Raw genomic sequence first — 25223 nt, forward strand, 5'->3', positions numbered from 1 at the left:
TATTTAATTTTCCTTTTCAAAGTTTGTGGTTTGTTACCTTTTTTTTTATTATTCCTAATAATTCTTGTGGATTTCTGTGGGTATTTCTATGACTTCCTTCCTTCTCAGTGTTTTCATCTTAGACTTCTTGCTGAATGTTTCTTTGAATGCTATTTAACTTTAAATATTTATATATGCTTAATTCCCTTTTTCCATAAGTCAGTCACTCCAACCACCTAAAAACCATTTTGTATTGTTCCCTATTTCATATGTGTCTATAACTAGCAGATAGCAAATCTTGTGAATTAAATACAAATGTGGCCACTGGTCATTTGCTATTTCATCCATCTCCCAGTACACACAAGGAAGTTTCTCAGTCAGTTAATTTGAATTTGGATTAACTATAGAGTTGGTTCTTACCTCTATTGTCCATGCAATAAAGCTCCAGTGACAATGGCATTAAAAAGTTACATATTATATCATCTATATCAATATCTACATCTATATCTATATCTATATCTATATCTATATCTATATCTATATCTATATCTATATCTATATCTATATCTATATCTATATCTATATCATCTATATCTATATCTATATCTATATCTATATCTATATCTATATCTATATCTATATCTATATCTATATAATCTATATCTATATCTATATCTATATCTATATCTATATCTATATCTATATATTTATATAACTATATATCTATATCTATATATATTAGACAATGAGCTTAATCTCCTATTATATTCTGTTTAAGAGACTACATATATGCCTTACTTTCTGTCATCTTTCTCAGCTGTTCACTGTATGTTTTGTCACTTCTTGTCACGCTGCTTCTCTTTTTTCAGAGTGACATTTAATGAGGACACAGTAAGACTAGAAGCCTTACATTTGAAGCCATTAAATACATTCTGACCATCATTTTGTTGCTCAGCCAAGTCCTTATCATGGGATTCTGTTTACATAATAGTCACATAACGATGATTGACACTACAGGTGCTTCAATACTTACATCTAGATGGATAATGGCCAGAGTTTTTTGTTCAATGGATCATTTTATATTACTATCATTAAATTAAAAACAAAAATATACAAGTAGCTTGCTGTGCAAGGTGTATCATCAATTTTTCTTGAAATAGGAAGCAGAGAGGAACTGGGCACTGGCCTGCTTCTTTTTTGATGAATGGTCATCTTCAGGAAAATGATGATGTACCATTATTGCATAGAGAAGAGATATAAATTCAAGGCTTAGTGTGAAGTTGCAAATCTCAGGAATTCCTGGTGTATCTTCAAGGTGAAATGGACTGACTTTTGATGGTAACCAAATCCTATCACACCATGCAGATAAAATATATTACCAGGACAATAGCAAAGCTGTTTGCCAGTTTGCTGCTTTACTACATGAGTTATTGTCCTGGGACAGCTGTATATTCAGTCAGTGGCTTCTCCCAACATGTTCTCATTTTTAAACTCCTCCAGAGAAACAAATACAAGGTGACCAAGAACACTGTAATCCAAGAACCTGTAATCCAAGCCAAATGTTAACATCATTTGCCATGGAAGGTAACTTCATATTGCAGAAGTTTTCCCAGGGCCCCACCTAAGCTGCAGCTTGATAACAAATTATGCAGCACGACTGAATGTAAAAATTACATCCCAGTTTGCTTCGAATTCTGACTAAGATGAAAAACAACAAACAAAGAAGTAACAAGAAAAGTTGTGGAGTTGTGGTAAATACCTGTATTTGTCAATCCAGAAAGGGCCCAGAAATCCTTTTGCTTGTGATCTTACTTTCATGTAGCTAAGAGGATATATAACTCTGAAACTGTAGAAAGCAATAGCAAGAGTTAGGAAACTAGACACTATAGTTGTTATTGTTATTGTTGTAAATATTATTATTTTTAAAAATACTTTTTCCTTTCTAGTTTTGACCTATTGACAATAAAACATTCATTGAACAGATAAATTGAATGTAGTTGCAGTATCTAAATATTTGATTTTGTTCAGCTTTTTCCCATTCTACCAGCTAAAAAAGAGGGTTTTTTTTATTTTGTTAAAATGACAGAACAAACGTTTTATTTCTTGAAATAACATAATTATTTGTCTTTAGACAATCAATGTCTACTCAAATTGGATTCAAAGCTTTAACTAAATTCCTCTTGCAAGCTGTATTATTTCTTAATTTAATAGAAAAAATCTTCACGTGAGACACTTCAGATGAAAGAAAGATATTCCTAGGCAAGTTGTAAAGTGCTAGGAAGAGGCATGTATTGTAGTAGCACTCTCTGCACATAAAGTGGTGCCAAGAGGAGCTGCTGTAATAGTGGTAGTAAAAATGGAAAGAAAACAGAATGTAGGAAAAAGGCAGTTTGGGTGTTGGGCTAATTTAAAATTACACTTATAGAGGTACTGACCCTTTGACTTCAGTTACGGATCTTTCCTATGATACTCTTCTCTTTGAAAGGTTAATAGATAAAGGCTATGCAGTGTTCTCTCTTTAAAACCCCCTTTAATGCCTCGTCAGGTACAGTAATTTTAGCAAACAGAAGTGCAGACATTACTCCTGCAGTTCAGAAATGCTGCAGGAAGGTGGGCAGCAGTTCAGGGCCAGCAGACTTTGTGTCTATTAAGATTCACAGCCAACCCATCTTTGCTACACTTCCCCTGCTAGAGGCTCTTATGTGGTGCTTTCATTCCTTCAGTGTTTCTATGGAAATGCCCATTTTCCCAGCAGACTCAGGGTTTTAAAACTTAGGTTGTGCCAAAGGTGTTCAAGAACACATTGAATGACTTTTTCCTTTTTCGTTGTTTTTGTTTTTCTATTTCAGTTTTAAATGTAGACTTGAAATTCAGCCTCAGCTACACTAAATACCTCAAGGCTTCAAAACCTGTGATAACCTCTGAACATAGCTGACCTCTGAAAGGTGAATATGTAAGTAATATGAAATTCATATGCCCCTTTGGGTAAATTTGAAGATAGAAAAAATCCATAATTCTTATTTTTGCTTTCTGTTTGTTAGTTTTTAGTAGGGATGAAAACAACTTTTTTTCAGTCACCTTAATAAAATAATAAAAAATAAATAATTTAAACTATTCCAATATAATTTTTGGATGAAAATGGTTGTTTTACCTATTTTTTATCCATTGGTCAAAGTCTGACTCTGCCAATAAAAATTACACACAAAAGCAAAAAGAATTCTTTTCAAAACTGCTGCTGCTGCTGGAAGAATCTGCCAGGCACAGAGTATAGCATCATAGATAAGTAGACCAAGTTCTAGCATGTTCTAATTGACTGGAGATATACATACATGGTCTTGTTTGGCCAGTGGCTGCCACCCAGCACTTTCTCTTGACATGAAGAGAGGAAAAGTGGGATAGAGAAAAGGAAATGAGGAAATCCTCTGTTTATGTCTTTTAAAATGCACAATGATTAACACTTAGCAAAACACAGATGAAAAAGTACAAAATATACCTATACTGGCAGAGATTCTTTAGAAGAAAGCAAGAAATAAGGATAAATTTTATAGCTATATGTATAAATGACTTCACTAATGGGAGTGCAGAGAAAAATAAAATAGATTATATTTTAAGCTGTTTTTCAATCTTGTACAAAATCTGTTAAATTACTTGTAAGAGGTATTAAGATGAAAGACAAACAATCATTAATGTTTAATATACACTGAAATTATATAATTTATCTGTTTCAATGCAAATATTTAATTGTGTATTAGGCATAGTGCTTTCAAAACTCCTGTTAAGTGTTTCCTTCAACAGTAACTAAAACAATTTCAATCCCCAGTCCCACTGAAACTTTACTGACTTAATATTTCCCGGATTAGTTAATTTCTATCATGAAGCTGATGTCCAACAGCTACTCTGGAGGAAGGAAGAGTACCCTGAATCTCAGCAAATATGGATGTCCTGCCACAAGAGAAGAAAGAATTTAAAGTTCTCTTATCAGACAGCTGTAAAGAATTTTAATGCAAAAGCATTTAAAAGCTTGCTTCCATAGTGAGGAATTAGTGGGGAAAAAATGGCTGAAAATAAGATGTACAAATTGCTCCAGCAGTGGCAGGAATAGCAACATGAATGGAGTTTATATCTGCAATCAGGATCTGTGTGTATATTTAAGAATGTCAGTTGTATTCAGTAAAGAAGCTGAGAGCTGCCTTGCATGAATATGTCCATATGATAATTTAAGTTAGCAGGTTAATCTAGTATAACTGCCTGTTTCCCTTTCCTAAAAGCCTTTGAACAGTAAATATATTCTCTTTGTAGGAATAAATTATTTTTTGTTAGTGATATGAAGACAAAATTATGAGTAGGTATTTCTTATGATTCTCCAAAAGCTATTTGAGCTAGTTGTATTCTATTTTCTTCAGGAATGTTCAGTCTACAGATGTATATGAAATATAACCAGAATATGTTCACAAGATCTATTTCCATTTTTTTCCCTTTAGAATAAATCTAAAGTAAACTAAAACTATATAGGAGTTTAATATGCTGATCATTCAGACCAAAATTTTCCCTTTTCAAAAGCATTGCAATTAATGGATGAAGGTTGTGTCAAATTAAATTTTTGGGAAAAAATTAAGTTTCTCCTAAGAGTTGAGCTGACATATGGCAGAAGGACCTTCATGTAGAAGAACAGTTGCAAGGGAAAATAAGAATTCCTACAGCAAATCTATAAAGGTGAGGACAAAGCATTTTGGGATTTCTTTCTTCTTTTCGTTTGACTCTTTCCTGCCTTCTAGCACAAAGGAGATTCAGAAGTTCTGTCTATAATATATTATTGAATGTCTTTCCTTACATTTCTATAGTGCTTCAAAAGCACCAAGTGTGTCTGGTCCATGGTGAAATTCTGGGAATGTCACATCATGAGGAAAAGTTGCACTGGGACTTTGTTCTAGAGATTTACCTAATTGGTCCCTGAGGTGACCAGGAGCATAAAATAGTTGCTAGCATAAGGCAATACCAAGAGAATATTTAAAAAACACTTAGAATTATTATCATCTTCCCTTTCCTTCCCAGCAGTGACAGAGAGATTTTTAAAGAATCGTGGAGCTTCTGAGAGGCTAAGGTAAGAGTGCAAGAGCACCTTCCTTGCCTTCAGCCTCTTTCACCTCATCGGTATAATTTAATAATTACCTTAATCAAGCCCTGTTTGAGTGATTTAACCTCGTGGTGCAAAGGTGCAGCAAGAAGAATGGGGAGGCCATGCATTCCCTGGTTAGTACAACTGGCTGTAGAGGCTCAGCTCCTCCAGGGTCACTCTCGGGACAATCAGGCTGAGGAAGGGTCTGTGTTGTACAGAAACCTTCCTTCTGCAGCAGCTGCATGCAGGAAGAGAGAAAATAGATCAAGTGATGCTGAGAAATGATCCTTCACCCAGCAAGTTCTGCTGGCCACTGTTTTTAGCTTTGGGGGTTTCTTGAACCTGCTGTGCTTTTTCTGCTTGAAAACATTGACTGCTTGTCCAGTCTTCCATCACATCTGTGCAAACTGTCAGGATCTCCACTGCCTCAGCAGGGCTTTACACAGGTGTGTTTCTGTGTGAAAAGATGCCTTATTGTACTGTTTTCAGCTTTGTTCCCCCTGCTTTCATCCTTTCACTAGTAGGCTCCTAGTGCCTCTGAACTTTGTAGATCTCTCATGCCATACTAAGCTCAGTTTTTGGATTAAACATTCCTAAGCAATTAATTTCCCCCCCCAGTTTATTAATCCACTTTAAGTCAGGGAAAGCAGTGCTTCAAAGAAAAATGAACCATGGACTTATGTGGTAGTTTAATGCTGTTTTCAGAGATGTTTTTATTGTTTCTTATTTTCTTCTAACAGTCAATTTAGTTTTGTCAGCAAATGAGTTTTGAGATCGAATTTTCATAGACTTATCACAGCCCCAAGATGCTGTTACATCTTCCATTAATTACATAGCTTAGGAATTATTACTTATGTACCTTTCATTTATGTGTATATTTATGACAATTTTTATTAGTAGTTTTACTTGCATTTAGGATTTTGCAGTTTACTTCTTTCTGTCATCTTTGTCGTTATCAGTAATTTGATATGATTAAAAATATTTTCTTCCTATTAACCGTCTAAATGTTTTCTTTTATTTTGATAAATGAATGTAAAATATTATCAGTTTCTCATTTTATTTAAAACAATTATTTAGTTGCATCAAAACATTTCTCTTGTCCCCTGATTACTTGGTTTCTTTAGAACTTTTACATTTTTTTAGGGAAAGCCTCTTAAAAAGTAAATCTACTAGGTTTTTTAACCTTGTGATGAAATTAAAGAAGCTTTTTCCAACAATCGAACATGTACTACTTTTTATCCAGCATTCTCACAGATATAGTTTTCATTTTCATAGACATTTGGTTTATTTACTTCAAGTTACTTGGATAGTATCTGGAACTTTTATTCTTACTTCTTTTCTTTTTCTTTTTTTTTTTTTTTTTTTTTTTGGTGCAACCTTTGTCACTCCACACAAAAGTAGTGCTAAGTACAATGTTAAAGAACCTTCAAATAAAACTTTGTTTTTTTAACCTAATTCATACTCTCTGTAGCTTCAGGCAAACGTGCTGAGCCTTCCACAGGCTGCTCCATCATGGCTGTCTGGATTTTTCTGTTCTGTGAACACAATTTTTTAAAAAAAATGCTACATTTCTTCAGTAGTCTTCCCTCTTTGAAGGCTCATCTTATACTGGTCATCAGCTGACTACATGTTCATGCTGATAGATTTTTACTCCAGGTACATTTGGAAACAGTGGTTTTCCACTTTTTTATCCCCTGAGAATTTGATTTTATTTTCTTTGTCAAAGTGCAAATTCCTATTTCTAGAATATGCTGCTTCTTTCTAATACTTTCCCTTACTATTCTACTTAATGACACCAATTACTTCTTCTTTCTTAATAAGCAATATTCACTGAGGCCTCACTTAGAGTGGGGTGCTCTGCAGTGTTCTCTTAATGCCTAAAAAAATTAAATTTTAGTTATCCCTCTTATCTGCTTTTAACGTTTTCATAATTCCATCTTTAAGGTTAAGTGCAGTCACAGAGGTTTTAGTTTGATTCCATGGGGAGATCAAGTTATAACACACTATGTTTCCTCCTCCCACATCCTCTCCTATCCTGGGGAAAAAAAAAGGGTTTCTAAGTTGAATGCAAAGCTTTTTTTTTCTTTTTTCTTTTTTGGAGAAGAGATGACATATTCCAAAGACAAAAAAAGCAACATAAAATGGTGTAGTGTTGTTAGACTGTACTATGCAGACCAAAGCATCAATCTAATTTTCCAATGTGATAAATATGTTATAATGGCCAGTTTGGTTACAGCTGTAAGATACGTGAAGATACCTGCACTTGTATTTTCAAAGATATTTATCTTATGTGTTGGTTTTTCCTGGAATAGAGTTAATTTGCTTCACTTTAGCTACTATGGGGGTATGCTTTGTATCTGTGCATCAAAAAAAGAGTGTTGATAGCACAGGGGTGTCTTCATTATTTGCTGAGCAGAACTTCCACAGAGAGGAAGCCTTTTCTACCACAATGCCAGATTTCAAAACAAAGGTAACTGGCATAATTACAGTGGTAAATAGATTATAATAATTAGGTACAAATAGTCTGCAACACTAAACTTTACAATAGCATAATTCCTTAGATTAGATTTTGTGGCAGGCACATTCTTCTTTCTTTCAGGATTTTTCCTAGAGGAGCACAGAGGAAAGAAAGAGAAAACAATTTCTATTTATGCTCCTTGTTTTTCCCATGTGGAATGTGTTTGGAAAATTGTTGGTGATTGCTTGGTTGGATTCTGGTGAGGATTGTTTGAGCCTCATGGCCAATCAGATCCACTTCTGTCTGGACTCTTGAGAGAGGGTCACGAGTTGTGAGGTAATTGGATATTAGAAAAAGTAGGCATTAAGTTTTAGTATCTCCTTTACATAGTATATTTATGTATTATAGTATAGTCATAGTAAAGAAATCATTCAGCCTTCTGAACTGGAGTCAGACATCATCATTTCTTCCCACCAGATGCACCTGTATTTACAATAAGTTCTCAATAAGTAGTTTGTTGTAGATTGATGTTCATACTGCAGAAATCAGTTAATTAAAAAAAAAAATCAACATTTGAGCTCAAAACCAATGAACCAAACAAAAAAATCCAAACAAGAAATCTTAATCACCAACTGCTGTTGATATACCAAGATATTGATGCATGTTTGGGCTGCCTTTAGATGGTGACTACTTTTGAGCCACATCTGTCTTAACTTGAAAGAATCTGGTGACCCAGGTTTGTAGAGTTATTCATTACTGTGCTCTTGACACATTTAGTTTCTCTGATATGATGCAAGTGTGATATCTCCTACTCTGTGTGTGTATACAAGATATTCATCACATGTTTGAAACATTCAAAAAGAAACATTCATAAAGACTTTTGGAAGTGACGTTTGGAGATGGAGGAAGGAAGGTATAGATAGAAAAAGGAAAGGAACTGTCCTCCACTAGTTTTAATGTGACTAAAAACTGATTAAAGCATTGACAAAGTTGTATAACAATTTACTTTTTGACAGTTTTGTACAGCAAACAATTAAAAAAAAAGATTTTTCTCCTCACTGGATCAACACTTATATGATCAAATGTAATTGTTTTGTGTTTTAGTCCTGAATTGTATAAAGTCTCCATGAAAGTTAGAGATTAGTAAAAAGAATTACAAGTCTAGCACAGATGCACAGTTATGCTGTGAGTCACAATTAGTCATTGTGAGGGCTTGAGAGCTGCCACAGATGTCCTGAGTCCTTCCCTTTAAAAGGATGGGGAAGAAAATAAGAAGAAAAAGCTTATGGATTGAAACAAAAATGGGGAGATCACATATAACCATGACTGGTACAATTTCCATGTAGTTAATATTAATTAAAAATAGCTTTGAATAATGAGAAGCAAAGGCAAATCAAAACATCTTCTCTTCCTGTATCTTTCCCAGGATTCCTTCATCTCTCCAGACATCCCACATAGCACAGATGGGGATGGAGAGTAGAGAGCCGTGTTTAACCCATGTTTCTGACACTCCATCCTGACAGGGGCCACTCAGCAGTCCCCATTGCCAACACCTTGGTGTCCATTCCAGTAGGTACAGCCACCTAAAAAGTGAGGGCATCGTGACAAGTCAGAAATCTGCCCAGTTTTCCAGGCTGCTTCAGCCATCACTTCTGATTTCCTGACCTTACTGTCACATATCTGAGAGAAAATAACTACAGACTTAATGTGTCCCTGATGGGATGTCTTGTCAAATTGCTCCTTGTAAGCTCTGTTGTCTCAACAAAGTTGTCTACATCCAATCAGCTTAAGCAAATATATATTTGGCTGCTTACAGGTGGGCAGCAGCTAAATGGGTACAGGCTCAGTTTTGAAATTTTGATTTTCAGTTTGGTAGGGAAACAAATATTTTTACTTTAGTGGAGCAATTTGGATGTTGCAATAACTTTTGAAGAAGAGAGAAATCTTTCAGAAAACTTTAAAGACTCCAATCATTAATTTATTTAGCTGTAACAATCAGGTTGGAGCTCAGCCCTGCTGAGGGGCATATAACCAGAGCTTGACCATCAGCCTTGAATAATCACCAGTAACCTGAATCCCTCCGTAACGTGAAAATGTTTTATGTATTGCATATAATAAAATTGTATTTCCTAAAAAAGGTAATCAGCCTGAAATAATAATTAGCATTCCCTCTGACAAACTGGTTATATAGACTGATATTCAGTTGCTGTTGTCATCTTTTTCTTTCACTGATCTCCGTCTGGTTTTGTTGAGCTTAAAACAATGAATATACAAGAACACTGGATAAAGAGGGGTGTTTTTATTCTGCTTTCACTTGCATGGAAGCTTTTTTTTTTTTTTTTTTTTTACCTCTGAAGGCATTAATATCTTTTTCATTAAATTTTTGTTGGAATATTTTGAAATATAGTCGTTAACTTGACTGGTTGTTTGAGGTCACACATTGCTTGAAGCAGACCTCTATTAACATGTAAATTGCAGTTTCATGCCAGTGGCCTCTTTAAAGTCAAAGGGGGAATAAAGTTTTTAGATTGGAGTTGGGCAGTCAGCATACTAAGAAGGAGTGTGTTTAGAACACTATGAGTTCAAGTGAAAATGCCAAGTGGATTTATTTATTTTAAACCATCCAAAATACTACATTAGTTAAGGACTTATTCTTCCAAGAGGTAATGCTTTCTGCAATAACCTTTTTTTTCCTATTTTCCTTGCCATTGTTTTGCTCTCTCTTGCCCCAAAAAAATATAGGTTTGGAAGGACTGAGTCAGGGTTTTGACATCTTTGTTGTCAAAGCAGCTGTGTCATGCAATCAATGATTTATGTCTTGATAAATCTGAGTTTGAATCGTGTTCACAGTGGACATTCTCACTCCAGTTTCTGGTATTGGGAGAAATCATACTGACATTTGTCCTTGGTCCAGCAGTGCTTTAAATTTAACCTCTTTATTCCCACCAGTGACTTTGGGTTCTTGCTTTGTATTTGGAGAATGCAATCACATGCATCTTCAGTCTCTGCCTTTATAGCTGAAACATGCCAAACTCCCCTAGTAACATCATGTATAGTAGGATGGCCACCATCTTTGCTTTTCTAGGAGGGACTTTTTGAGTTTAAATTTAAATATCTCACTGCATGTAGTGTTCCTCATGATTTTACATTTTTTTAATGGCAATTATTCTGCTCGTGGTGCTAATCCATATTCAGGATGGTTTCTTTAAAGAAAAAAACGATGGGAGAGAAAATTCCTGGGGAGTAACTACTTTAGTTACTGGACATTATCATCTCTGAAGTGATAAAGAACCTAAAAAAAAAAGAAAAAAATAAGTTTATTTAGACAAGGGTTCAGCTTCCTTTAAAACTGCCTGATAACACAGTATAATTATAGGCAATATTATAGCAAACCTCTGTCAAAATTTAAATCTATGGGAGGTGCTAGGTAAAAAACCAATCAAAGACTGAAAACCAACAAACCACTGCACAGAGTATGACTTTTGAACTTATAAATTGATCTTTTAATAACTGGAGTCTCTGACTGTCACTATTCCTGACAATACCAACCTCCACACTTCAAAACCAGTTGTTTGTTTTTTTAATTTTTTTTCATGAAAAGGTATAACATTTTGCTTAATTTATTGTAAGGAAGGAAAATATGAAGTATAATTTTTTTTAAGTATCAGAAACTTACTTGTACCATGAACAGTAAGACATGAGTTTAAGCTGTTTTCTACACAAGGATTTATTTTTTTAATATATTTATCCATTATATGCTTCTTTCACTAACTTTACTTTTTTACAGCAAAATATCCATTCTATATGAAATTTTACTGTTTAGTTATTGCACTAAATGATACCAGAATGGATGGTAGGCATGCTTTTATCAATTAATGACATTCTGTTAAGGTGCAAAACACATCAAAATATCCTTTAAATTTGTTTTGGGCATGTGTTTTCCTGTTGTAGGTTAGGATTTTGGGGTTTAGGTTGTGATTTGTTGTTTTTTGGCTGCTCACAATTCCGGCAGCCTGTGCAACAATTAAACCCTGGCACTGTGTGTGCTATATTTCCCCAGTCAGAAGCTGATATGTGTGTCTGCAGCCTCCAAATTCCCAGATTAAATGTGCAGGTAATCCTACAGCTATATCAGAGGATTTTTTTACAAAAACCCTGTGCAAAAATCATATAGATTTAAAAAATCCCCAAATCAAAACCAGATAAACAAAACCAAACAGAAAAACCCCAGGCAAGCAACTGTTGTGAATGAAACTCTACAGTGAACCTTTTCTGTCTCAAAGGTAACTCAGCACTTGAAAATATTAAAAGCAGTGGAAATTCAAGGTGGGAGGGATTGGGCACCTAAAACGTGGCTGTAGAAACTTGTGGGAATCCAGGGCTTGCCTCTGGCTGCCCTGGAAGGTCTGGGACCCTGGCAGGGGGTCAGGAACCCCCCTGGACAGAGCCCCCAGAGACACTCTCTGGGATCTCTGTCCATGGAAAAGAGTTTTCAATCTTACAGGATGAATTACAAGCTTTGAGTGTTTGATATGAGTAATAATTATTACACATTATAAGTGTGGCACGGGTGCAAAAGTAAAATTTTAGGATTCTAGATTAGGGGTCCAAAGGGGACAAGATGGAGGAAATTGGGTGTGTCTCGTCCTTCTTCTTCATGCCCTCCATGTTTCACTGTAGTGTTGGCATTTTTCTGTTGGTTTAGGCTGGGGACACACTGTTCAACGTGGGTGACAGATATTGGCACATTATTGTAAATCCAGCACAGGTAGTTTGTGGTATTTAATGTTTGTAACATCCCACTGAGGGCAGAGCCCCACACGCTGCCCTGCAGGACAGAGCTGCGGCAGGGCAGGAGAACATGTTAGAGATAAACAGAATAAACAACCTTGAAACCAGCACAGACCAATTATGACTTCTTCTTTGGCAATGGGGCTGAAAGACAGAGACTTTCTACAATCTCAGAATCATCAATACCTCAGATTCTGACCGAAACTGGCCTTGATATGCCTAAAATGTAGATAAGCATAGCCATAAATAATTAATTGAGAGAGCAGGAGGTTTCACGATGGAATATGGATATGTGGGGAGATGTAATAAGGTAAAGTAAAACCCCTGAAACCATAGAATCCAGTTTGTTATGAGCACAGGGTACATTCAGGCAGATGTGAAGAACCTGCCAGGAATATAAATGGGGTGAGGGTGATTTCTCAAAGCCAGCCTAGCACTGAGACACAATGAAATGGCATGGACTTGTGTAAAGGGCAGATTTCCCCAGCTCTTGGTTTGTCTGTCAGTGCCCCAGGAAAGCCAAATCCCTTGTGTGTCCCATTATGGGCACCCTGCATTGAACAGTCCTGCTGGATTGGAGGGTGGCTCGACTGATTGTTCAGAGCCACACACCCCACAGCATAAGGGAGACAGACCCCTGTGAGGATATTTCCACTCTGAAGTATTCCTATTCCTCAGCAGGTTTTCCTCTTTATCTGAGTATGTTCCCCACTGGTGGGGGCTGCCAGGCTCCAGGAAGGACTCACACTATCAGCTTATGGAATAACACTCTTTATGAATATAAAACTGTGACAGGTTAAAGTGATAGTACCTGACTGCAAAAAAAAGCAATAAACAGACAAGCTCTAATCTCAAATAAAAGTGTTCAGCACACATGGACTACATTTTTACCCAAGAGGTGTCCCTGTGGGAGAGAAAATGTATTTAACCCTTCCACTGATCCCAGTAGTTACAATGGAGCCTTCCCTAAGTTTTCGCCATTCTCAAGCTGCTTTTACACTGTGTTAATTTTACACTTTTACACTTTTACTTTTCGTTGTGTTTAGGTGGAAGGCTGAGTGACTTGAGCCACACCTTTGTTAACTGATTGGTGTGAAATTCTCTCACTTCACACTTAAAGATATGGTCAATAAAGTCTAGGGTACATGCTCAGAGAGGGGTGGTTACGCCTTGAGGGTACAGAAAATTTAGGTTTAATTTTACAGTGCTCTCTAATTCTTTTAACATAGAATCATGGAATACCCTGAGCTGGATGGGACTCACATTGAGCTCCTGGCCCTGCACAGGAATCCTTTCATGGATACTCACTAATAGCTTCATATCTTTCTTTTACTGTGGTGCCCAAAATTGCACACATGCAAGGGTCTTATTGCTTTAGTTTTTGTGTTTGTGCTAAAATGAAAAATTAGTTCTATGGAAGAAATTCACTGTGCCATTTGAAAGTTACTAAGTAATGTTTTTATGAAATACACCTGGTTCTGTAGAAATTGGATTTTGACATAGCAAATAAAAGATTAATTCATTAACCTTTCCTACATTATTTGTCTGTTAAGACTTCCTAATGAGAATATAGCTATAATGGGCTTGTGTTCATAAATAATTTCACAATTTCTTGCTGGCAAATTCACTTCTCAAAGAAAACAAAAATATTCATTTTCATATTTTGAGTGCAAATTGCACTTCAGTAAAACACCATTTCTTTGGGGGTAAAAAAATAAAAGACTGGACTAGCAATGTTTCTGAAGCAAATCAAGTTTTTAAAGCCGGGCAAACTAGTAAATGGACATTTTCTATTTCATTTTTCTTTCAATCAGTCACTGCCTAATGAATAGGTTATTAACTTTTTTAGTTTATATTCATACCCTTAATATATTTGTGTCTGGATTCTTAAAATGTTACTGGAATTCTACTGCCCAACTGTCTGAAACACAGGGGTTCAGAAGCAGACATAATTAATAAATACAACTAAAGAAATAATTTTTATCATATGTACTGGAAAAATGATGCAAAATAAGTTCCATTTTTTGCAATCTCAGTTTGTAATCTAATAGTAATTGCATCGCAATTAAAGTATGTGTATTGTAACTCTCACTCTCCCCTAAAACAGGTGGGGAGAATCTATTTCTGTATATACCAATATAATAATTCGTAGTTTTTTTTCTAGAGCACTTTGGCAATGAGATGTTTGGTAATACAAGTTAATAAACCTCTTAAAAACCGTTATGAATTACATGTTAGCTCAATTTCCATTGCATGACAATAGGTCATAGCATTTGATCATCATTACTATAAGTGAAAATTATAAAATTGTAATAACACATATGGACTTATCAAAGCAAGGCATATACTATTAGCCCTTTAGAAATTCTGTGTGATCAGCATGTTTGGATTTGGGTTTGGAGTTTCTTATTTGATGTTACTGGTATCTCAGTAGCCACACTTTAGCTCCATTTTAATCCTAGTTGGTTTTAAAATATATTTACATCTTGAATGCACAATTTTAAAGGGCACAGATACTCTTCCATTTCAAAAGATAGGTACTAACGCAGATGTACCCTTTGATTGGATTTTTTTCTTGCAAAGAGTGCAAAATTTTTACCTGTATTAAGAGGAACAGAGGCTTAGCGCAAATTATTTTTATGTGAAGAAAAAAATGTTCCTGGATATAGTTTATTGAACTTCTCATGAGAACATCATAAAAATCAATACTGAACTGCTATTAAAAAAATCCTTTTGTCTCACATCCTTCATTTCCAAAATAAACTTATCCCTGTGGATAAAGAGCTCAACTCAAACAAAGACATAGATTGTTTCAAAAAGCAAATAGAAGTTTTCATTTCAAGTATGGATTTTCTCGTTTCTCAAAATAAAAGATTTGGGTAAAAACCATAAAATACAAGTATATAAATTTCACTTTTTTCTTTCCATATCTGAGAAGCAGCAATTCTGTTAGAATCAAAATTCCCAGCTGTATATATTAATCTATTTGCCTGTTAAATCACTTTAAATAACAAGTGGGGTAGAGATAGTGCTATGGATTGATCGATGGTAGCTCACAAACTGTTTTTAACACCTCAAAAGTTTATCAGTAATTGAAGTAGAAAAATTATTTTGGTGACAACAAATATAGTCAAAAAGTATTACTGTTCCTGTTCTTTTTCATTCAGAATAGTTCTGCAATGGTTTTGCATTTTAGATCTACAAAATTAGATCTTCACTTTATTTTCTGTTTTTTTCAAGTACTAATTTAAGATATTTTTGTAAAATACAAGATAATAATTCTTCCTTAGTGAAGTGTAAAATCTTCAGATAGCTCAATATGAGAAAATTTGACCTGGAGAGTTTAATTCTTTGATATGAGCTTTTTGGCACAGCTTTTATGACACAAAGGTGTGTAGGAACAGCTATTCAGAAAGTGTGGAAATCTAGCTATCAGAAACATAGACTTTTTCATAAAATAACACTCAAAAATTGGGTGCCTCCACAGGAATCCATGTGGTCCTATTTTGAATTTTTGGCATTTTTTGGCTCCAGTTCAAATCTAGATGCAAACACTCTTTCCATTTCCTTGGCTACAGTTTTCATTACATTGCCTAAAGGTTGTTTTGAATATATGTAATTAGGATTGTCACTTGTGTTCTTTGGATGACATGAAAAAAAACCCAAAATTTAATTCTGTGAATAGAAACCAGTGTGATATGTGCCTGCCCTGTTTACAGCTAGATGTATTCACTCAGGCTATTGCTCAGAAAAATCTCAAAGTGATTCCTGGTCAAGCCAAAGCCCCTTGCATCAACTATTTTGAGAAGTTATCTTAACCAGACAGTCAGCTCATCCATGTGGCATCAACAGCATTTTTCTCTCTTGATTTAGTGGTTACTACAGGGACTTTTTCAAAACTTTAGTGTCACTCTTATGATTTTAAGCACAATGTTATTACTTAGAGAGATTATGATGAGTCCTCCATGAAAAAATTGACTCCTTCTAAATACCTGCCATGTTATATTGTGAGGATGATCATGACCTGGGATTTAATCCTGGAACTGACAAGATTTAAAGCTCCTCTTTCTAAAATTCTAAAGGAGTTTTGCATGGGTAGCTCTGCAGAAATGTAGATAGTGCAAAATAGATAATTAATCTCAGTACTTTGACAAGAAGATGGCAAAATGTAAAAACAAAACCTTAGTTTGCAAGTTAAGATGAAGTTTTAAAGTCAATGTATGGAAAGCAAATATTAATATTTGAAGCATCGGGATGCTTCTATATATATAAAATTCTAAAACTTGATGACAAGTCTACACATTTAAGTTGCCTAATATGCAAAATTAATATTAGGTTCTTAAAAATTGTTAATATATTCTAAGTGAAAGAGCCAAGAACACTTTATAAAGCTTTTGGTAATAAAAGCACCTTCCCGTTTTGAGCTTAAACATTTCTATGTCATTGTGAAGCCATTCCCCCTTGTCTTTCCACAACAGGTCCTGATAAAAATTTCTGGTGTTTCTTCAAGAGTTTTTTTTCTTTCATAGCAGACTCTCCAGTTGTTTGAAAGCAAATTATGGTCTATGGTTTCATGGCTCCTAATCATTCCAAGCACACCTTTCATTTTTGGATAATCCAAAGTTTTATTGATTTTCACGTTATTTTTTATACTTTGCCTAAATTTGGGCAAATCTGTTTGGTTTCACATCATTCATGAGGTTATGTCTATTATTAGAGAATTAAGTCAGAAGGCAGATGGAAACACCTGTAGGAAAACACCTGTACCATTTCTCACTACAATGAGACAGAAAGAGTGTCTGGTCCTGCCATGCCCTCGGTGAGCATGGCCTCAGTCCAGAATCACTGTGCATCAAAAGAACCTGTATTCAGAGAGACAATATTTAATCTTCTCATTACCATATAAGACAATATATACCATATTCCACTTAATTAGGCTGGCTGTTTTATTGGGGTGTCTCCCAGGGAGAGTGATAGGGAATAGCACTGGCCGAGGCTTAATTGGAACGCAATTATCATAAATCCCTGGCTTTGTTTTTATTTTTAGCAGGGACCACTATGACTAATACCAGATAATTAAACAGTGCTTAATTGGATGTTAAAAATCATGTAGATTTTATATCTGATAGTATAGTAGGTGCCAAGTAATAATGATAAGAACCCTTATCAAGCAAAGAGCTTGCAAATGGTGGGAACAACCTCTGTTCACAATATTTTAATTACACCAATCTTCTTGAAATTATAAGTTCTGAGTAGGTGTTGGATGTGACAATATTAAAGATTAGCAGGCAAGGCTTCAGGTTCATGTTTTAAGATAACAGACTCGGGGTACAAAAAGTACAGTTAGTTTTCGGGGTTTTTTTCTCTATGGTGGTGCAGAAGACAAGATAACTAAGAAGGGAGGGTATGAATGTCCCATTCCTGGAAGTGTTCAAGGCCAAGTTGGATAAGGCCTTGAGCTATCAGGTCTAGTGGGAGATGACCCTGCCCTTGACAGGAGTGTTGGTACTAGAGGATCTTTAAGGTCCCTTCCAAGACTTAAAATTCTATGATTCTATGAAGTTTCTGCATATTTCGATTTGACCAGAATATATTAATTAAGTACAATTTTGTGAATGCACTTTTGTGAAAACTTGAAGGTTTTATACTGATGCTCAAAGTAATGCCTACTACTGATTATTTTGATTATTAGATCTAGAAAATAACAGTGGAAAAATAATTTTCTGTGTTACAATAAAAATATTTTCTATATATGTTCTCCGAAGTATTTATGTGAAAAAATTGTCTGTGGGGGTTGAGGTGTTATTAAACTCTTTTAATAATACATCACACTGTTCTTTCAAAGTGAAAAACACACTGAAAATTAAGACTGGTCTCATTAGTTATGTCACTTCTAGTCAGAGTGCCACTGCTAAGGATGTAGTTATTAGCTAGTGAATGCTACCAAGTCAGTATGCAGCTTCAGCACAGGAACCTATAGGTTTTCTGACCAACAAAAATATAAATCCTGAGATAAATAGGAAAATACATGCTGATTATCAATGTGTAAATCTCTAACAATATAATTTTGGAACCTGGTGGTAGTAAAGCTAAGAAAACTGTTTCAGATGCTTTTCTATATTGCTTGTCACAGAATATCACATACATTCTATCAGGAGACTGGTTAGACTGATGTACCAAGTTAAAGCTGTCTCAATGAGGTGGGAGAATACAACTTTTGGAGCCATAAGAATCTCATCACTGTGGATGTATTCATGTTTGCACTAGTCATACATTTGCTCACATGATCATTTTAACAATGTGGTTTATGCAAGAGTTTACAAAGCATTCAAGCAACACCTTGTGGTGAAGTCCAAAAATTTTTGATGCTATCTTGAAATAAAATCTTTGTCCAGGATTGCCTTTGGAGAAACTAAATATGTTATGGAATGCAGGTTTATGTCCCTAGACCATGTTCTTTTTAAATGCATATCAGGTTTTAGCAGTCCCAAACAAAGAGAGAATTTCTGTTAAATTTATAAATGGCAGTAAGCCACTGTTATTCAGAAGGACTTTTGGCAATGACATGCAAACCCATGGCTTCTCAGAAGTGTCCTTTCAATTTCAAGATATGCAATTTTCTACATACAAAACATGCCCCACAGAATACCTCTTCATGAGAAAAATACATTATTTTCTGAAGGCCGTGAACTCTGTGATAAATTACTTGGGTATTGCCATGAAAAACACAACTACAATGAGAACTTTTATAATGTCTGCTTAATTTTATAAGCGAGTTGGATGAGTCCATTGACACGATGTTGCAGTTATCTGTGTCAGCAGTACAAACAAATTGGAGAGGCATTTGAGAACATGGAAGCAGGCAAAGTGGCTGGAGAGGTGACAAAGTGTCAGAAATCCTGGCTGACAGCATGGTGGTAACTTCACAGACGTGACACTGCCCTCCGGATCAGTGACAGGTCCTGTTGCCCTGAATTAATAGCTTTATTAGAAATGTAGAGTTCATGATGTTTCTGGGTTTGGAGATAGGATTTGAGAGATAGTTTCAGTTAATACTGATTTGTTTTTTCCAAGAGACTGAAGAAAGAAAGAAAATTTTGGAAAGGGGGAGCACAAATCTCCTCCACTTTTCTATAAGAACTGTGATGAAGACACATTCCTACATGTTTCTGAGGCTACAACAGGATTTCTGAAGTATAACTCATTATATAAATTTAGAAACACAACTATGTAAAGATGTTTCTTGAGGCTCTGAGCTGGGTTTAAAATTAAGTATCACCTACATCATTAACTCCAAATTAAAAAGTACATATGCAACATTTTATGAAGTTTCTCTTCACATGAAGAAATAAATAATTCATAAGTATCACTACTACCAATTTAATTACTTCATATGAAAAAACAGCGAGTTCAGACAATAGAATATGAGGAGCATAATCTGTTCAAATATACACAGCAATTATAGACAGGTCAAAGCAACTTCCAGTATACCTGGAGCTCACATACAGCTGGGTGTTATGTTAGTATTCAGAATAATTTCCACAGTCAGTGAACAGCATATTGCCTAAACATTACTGAATAATTGCAAAAATCTCAGTGTTCACTTTTTTTTTTTTTTTTTTTCACTAAATAAAGGGAATGGTGAAAGTCTACTCATATTTTACTGCTGGAATGTTTATTACTGAAAGCCTACTTAAATTACAAATTTTAATAAGAGTTATTGCAATAGTTTTCCAGATGTTTCATTGATACACTTTTTGATAAAAAGAATCTATTGCATAATAGTCTTTACAATCATACTTGTCTTCTGTCAATCTTGAAGTTCATGTCAAAGGCCATTCTAAATATCTCCATTTTAATCTGCAACGGGTGAAAACAAATCACATGTATTAATGCACAGCTGGTATGGAATTACTACATTAGCTGGGAAAACCCACGCACAAGAGTCTGTGGATACCAGACAAAAATTTGAATTGAAGCAGGCAAAGATCTCAAGATAATTTCAGGTAGTCTGTGGTGAATGCTTTATGTATATATCATTCTTTCAAAACTTACAAGGAAAGACTCACTAATAGTAAGTAATGTATGGATAAGAGTCTACACATACAAAGAAAAGGGAGATTCAGGCTATTTTTAACATATCCTACACAGGTAATGCACAACTCAGAAAATACACAAATTTGGTCATCATTGCAAAGAAAGCCCATTGCTTAGGCCCAGTGTTTCTAATAACTAGTAAATCCACAGGTAAAAAAACCAAACCAAACCAAAAAACCACCCACCAACACCATAAAACAATCAAAACAAACCAACCAAACCAATCAAACCAACCAAACCAACCAAACCAACCAAACCAACTAAACCAACCAAACAGAACCCCCCCCCCCAAAAAACCCCAAAAACCCTTAAAGAAAACCCCAAAACACCAGTAGTTTAGAAAAGTGTGGAAGTTTTTATGTCATTGAAATTTAAAGTGCTTACCTTACTAAACAATCCTTCCACTCACAAAAATGCTGTGGTTTAAAGAAAAAATAATCTGATAGAAGTTATGGTGATACATACTAAAACCATTATTAGATTAAGATTATATTTAAATAATGCAACCAATAATGAGGTCACCAAGTATTGCCATATTCCATAATATATGAATTTAATAACAGATAAAAATATAAGTTACACAATCACTTTCCAAATAAACACTGTAGATTTCCTGTATAAAACAACAGCTCAAGCAATTGGATGCAGAGATCTATATGAATCTAAAATGCTTCAAATTTGTAGCTGGGATCAGATGGGGGATACAGATCATCTGAGGCTATAATTAATGTGAAAAAAAATTATTGAGGTGCCAGAAGGTTTCCAAGCAGAGCTGACAAGCAAAATGTCCAGGGGTAGTATAGAGACAGCCAGCCAAGGGAAGGAGCAATCAGATGGAAGATGTCTTCTGCCTGGAGACTCAGGGTAACTGCAGGATTCTTGGCTTTACTTTGATGTTTCTAGATTTTCTAGTTTTGCTAGATTATTGATGTTCCTTTTTTCAACTGTTACCTCACTGAGAAGGACAGGATTACATGTTCTGACATATTTTGGAAAGAGGATTGCACCAGTCTACTGACAGGGTTGGGAAAAATATTTATTACTTTTTTCAACTTTTGTAGTAATAAAGATAAGTAGACCTGCGTATTGTGTATCAGCGGGTAAGATTTATTTGAATATTTAAAATAATCCAAACAGTTAAGAGACAATGCATTGTCATCAAAGCTTTCAGCCAAATTCAGACACATAAATTCAGATAAGATTTAAGTGATAACAAAAATTATTTGAAGAGAGTTTATTAACCATTAAGTTTGTCCAGTTCCTGTCCAAGTACAGTTTACCCAAAACACAAAGTGTAGAACCCTGTAGAGATTGAAAATCAATTGAAATTGACTGATGATTTGACCTCCATATTTTAATTTAACTGAAGAACCACCCCAAATACTGCTGAATGACTTGGTTTTCTAAAAAAATTTAATCTACTTTACATTTACATTTTGTATTAGACATTATACACAAATGATGATGTGAAATTATAATTAGAAATGTCTTGTAGATGAAGAAATTGCAAAAGTGATGCGTATCCTTCATCAGCTTTCAGATCTAAATCATTATAAGAGATTTATCCCTTGATAAACAAAATACTTCAGCCTACAGCACTACTAAACACAGAACATATGGTTCTTTATTAATTAATGAAGTAGAGCTTACAGGCCTCTGCACCACAGTCATACATACACAAAATAAGGTTGTTTATCCTGAAATTCTAATTACTTTAGAACCATAATTCAATTAGTATTATTAGTTCTTGAGCACTATACTTCACATTAAAACAGACTCTAATGCTGTAGTAAATTTGAATTAATAATTTGCTGCAATTGCTACTAACATAGCTATTCTCTGTGGCTGACCTTTAGGTTATTACACTTACAAATGGAATTCTCATGAAATGAAAAATCAGATTAGATCTATGACATGCTGTCTAATCAACTATATGTATTCATTTACTCCTACCAAATGCAAAACACAACTCAATGAATTTCAAAAATTCATATTACCATAGTACACAATCCTATGCTGTAAATCTTTGGATTAAACCAAAACTAGCTTTGACCTTTTAATATGTCATTTTTTATCATCCATTTAGGTTTCAATTATTTTTATTACAGCTGCATAGATGTGAATTAATTTCAGTTGATAGAAGCTCACAGTGTTTTTGATTGAAAGATCAACTTTGGTAAGAATCTGCATAAGAATTTTGAGATAATGAATCTTCCAGAAAAGAAAGATTGAAAGCTATTGAAAATTAAAAGGATTCTTCACTGAATATTCTGGCCTACACCAACTCTGTTAGGAAGTTGAACAGTTTGGTTTCTGTTTTGCTGCTTTTTTTCAGCAAAAACATTATCCCAGATAATGTTTTTGCTGAAAAAAAGACCAAGAGCATCTCCATTCCCTAGAATCCCAGAATCACAGAAGAGTTTGGTTGCAAAGCACCACTGGAGGTCGTGCAGTCCAACTTCCCTGCCAAGGCAGAGTCAGCTAGAGCAGAGGAACAGGAACATGGAACAGGAACATGTCCAGGTGGACTTGGAATGTCTCCAGAGAGGAGAATTCAGGGCCTCCCTGGGAAGCTCTTCCAGTTCTCTGCAACCCTTAATTATATAAAGAAGTTCTTCCCCGTGTTGAGGTGGAATTTCCTGTATTTTAATTTAAGGCCATTGCTCCTCAACCATTCTCTGGTCCCAGCTGAAAGGAGTCTGACACCAAGCCCTTGACACCCACCTTGGCAATCTTTGTATGTACTGATGATCTCCCCTCTCAGCCTTCTCTTCTCCAGACTGAACAGGCCCAGCTCCAGCAGCCTCTGCTCATAAGAGAGATGCTCCAGACTCCTCATTACCTGTGGAACCTCTGATGGACCCTTTCCACTGACTCCTTGCCTTTCTGGTATTGAGGAGCCCAGAAATGGACACAGAACACCAGATGTGGCCTCTCTAGGGCTGAGGGCATGATCACCTCCCTTGAATGCTGACCACGCTCTTCCTGCTCCATCCCAGAATCCCATTGTCCCTCCTGGACACAAGGACACGCTGCTGGTTCATTGTCAACCTGCCATCCGTGAAGAATGCCAGGTTCTTCCCAGCAGAGCCACTCTCTCTACACTGAGCAGAGCACAGAGACCTCCAGGCTGATGTCAGTGGGCACAAATTCCATCTGATCCAAGAGCAGGCTGGCAGCTACATGCTCCCACTACTGCTCACCATGGCTACATCAACTTTGGAACTGCTTTTTACGCAATCCCTTTCTTAGTTCAAAAAATTTTCATTTTCAAACCTCTTCTCAAGCTGAATGCTTTTCACCTGTGTAAATTTTTTTTTTTTTCAGCCAAATATGTTACTAAAATGATTTATCGTCAGCACAAATCCATCAGTGCAGAAACACTAATATTAAAAACAGGGAAAAAAAATCTTGGCAGGGAGAATTTTCGTCACACCAACAAGTAGAGAAGATAGAATGTTCAAAACAATAACTAATGAGCAGCCAAAGATAAATAAATAATACAGTATTGCCTTTCAAAATCCCCATTTGTTATAGCATTTGCTGGTATGACAAAGATAATATAAGGTTTAATTTTTTTGTGATACATTAATCTGACAAACTTTTCTTGAAATCTACATTATTTCTTTCAGTGGTGGAATCTGGTCCTGATTTTTCCTGGGTTTTTTTTCCCTTTAAAAAAGAAAAAGAAAAGAATCAGAAAAAAAAATGAAGGCTTTGAAGAAAAGTAAATAATTCTCATGAAAAAGTGTTCATTTAAACAGGTAAAAGGACTTTTCCCTCGTACAAGCTATTTAGTTTATGTTAACATATTTTCAGAGTATTTTTCAAGTTCATAGAATCGTAGAATTGTTTCAGTCAAAGGGGTCTTAAAGACCATCTCATTCCAACTTCCCTGACATGAGCAGGGACACCTTCACTTGACCAGGTTGCTCAGGGCCCCATCCAACCTGTCCTTGAACACTTCCAGGGACGGGGTAACCACAGCTTCTCTGGGCAACTTGTGCCAGGGTCTCACCACCCTCACAGGGAAGAATTTCTTTCTGGCATCTAATCTAAATCTTGGTGGTTTGGGGGTTTTTTGGGGTTTTTTTTTTTGTTTGTTTGGGGTTTTTTTTTATTTTATTTTTTTTTTCCATTTGAAACGGTTTCTTCTTGTAATATCATTACATGCTTATGTAAAAAGGTCCTCTGTTTAATAAGCCCCACTTCAAGTACTGAAAGGTTTCAATGAGGTCTCCCCAGAACCATTTCAAGATGTTTTTCTGGTTTATTTTTTCCCCTTAATACCACAATTTTCTCTAGAAAAATAAAATCATATTTTCTTCAGCTTCTGTGGTGTTTTCTTGCTAATTTTATGATTTCCTTAGTGTTTATAATATTTAACATTGTATATTATTCAAAGTGACTGCATGTAAGCTATTTCCTGTATCACCTTGCCATTTTTTTTATTGCCAGATGGATGTGATGGTACAAAACAGAACACTGGGAGATTGCAGTAAAGGTATTTCGGGGATATTATTATTGAAGTGTTTTATTCACTCTTTCTTAGCCTAAAGCTACAATGAACCCCCTCGGAGACACATTTACCAGTTGTGGTCACACTACATCTTCCTGAAAGATTATAATAATGGTTTATCATTAATATTTTGTCAGCTTTTTCAAGATTTTTATAGCAGTCACTGGAAATGATACGTCCTAAATTTCTCTGAAGTCAAATTTCATAGTTTATGCATTAACAAATAAGAGTAGTAAAATCTCTCCCTGTACCCTTTGCCTACT

The 25223-nt window shown here is 35.3% G+C and overlaps 1 long non-coding RNA gene across 1 annotated transcript in view; it reads left to right on the top strand.

The window, feature by feature from the left end:
* The first annotated feature begins 2747 nt into the window (after window positions 1-2747).
* Window positions 2748-25223, top strand: part of LOC140680293 (uncharacterized) — a 67466-nt gene continuing 44990 nt past the window's right edge. The window contains exon 1 of the long non-coding RNA XR_012051450.1: window positions 2748-2932. This is a non-coding gene — a long non-coding RNA (uncharacterized lncRNA). The remainder of the gene's footprint in view (window positions 2933-25223) is intronic.

This window comes from Taeniopygia guttata, chromosome 1 (assembly GCF_048771995.1).
Source record: "Taeniopygia guttata chromosome 1, bTaeGut7.mat, whole genome shotgun sequence".
Taxonomy (NCBI): Eukaryota; Metazoa; Chordata; class Aves; order Passeriformes; family Estrildidae; genus Taeniopygia; species Taeniopygia guttata.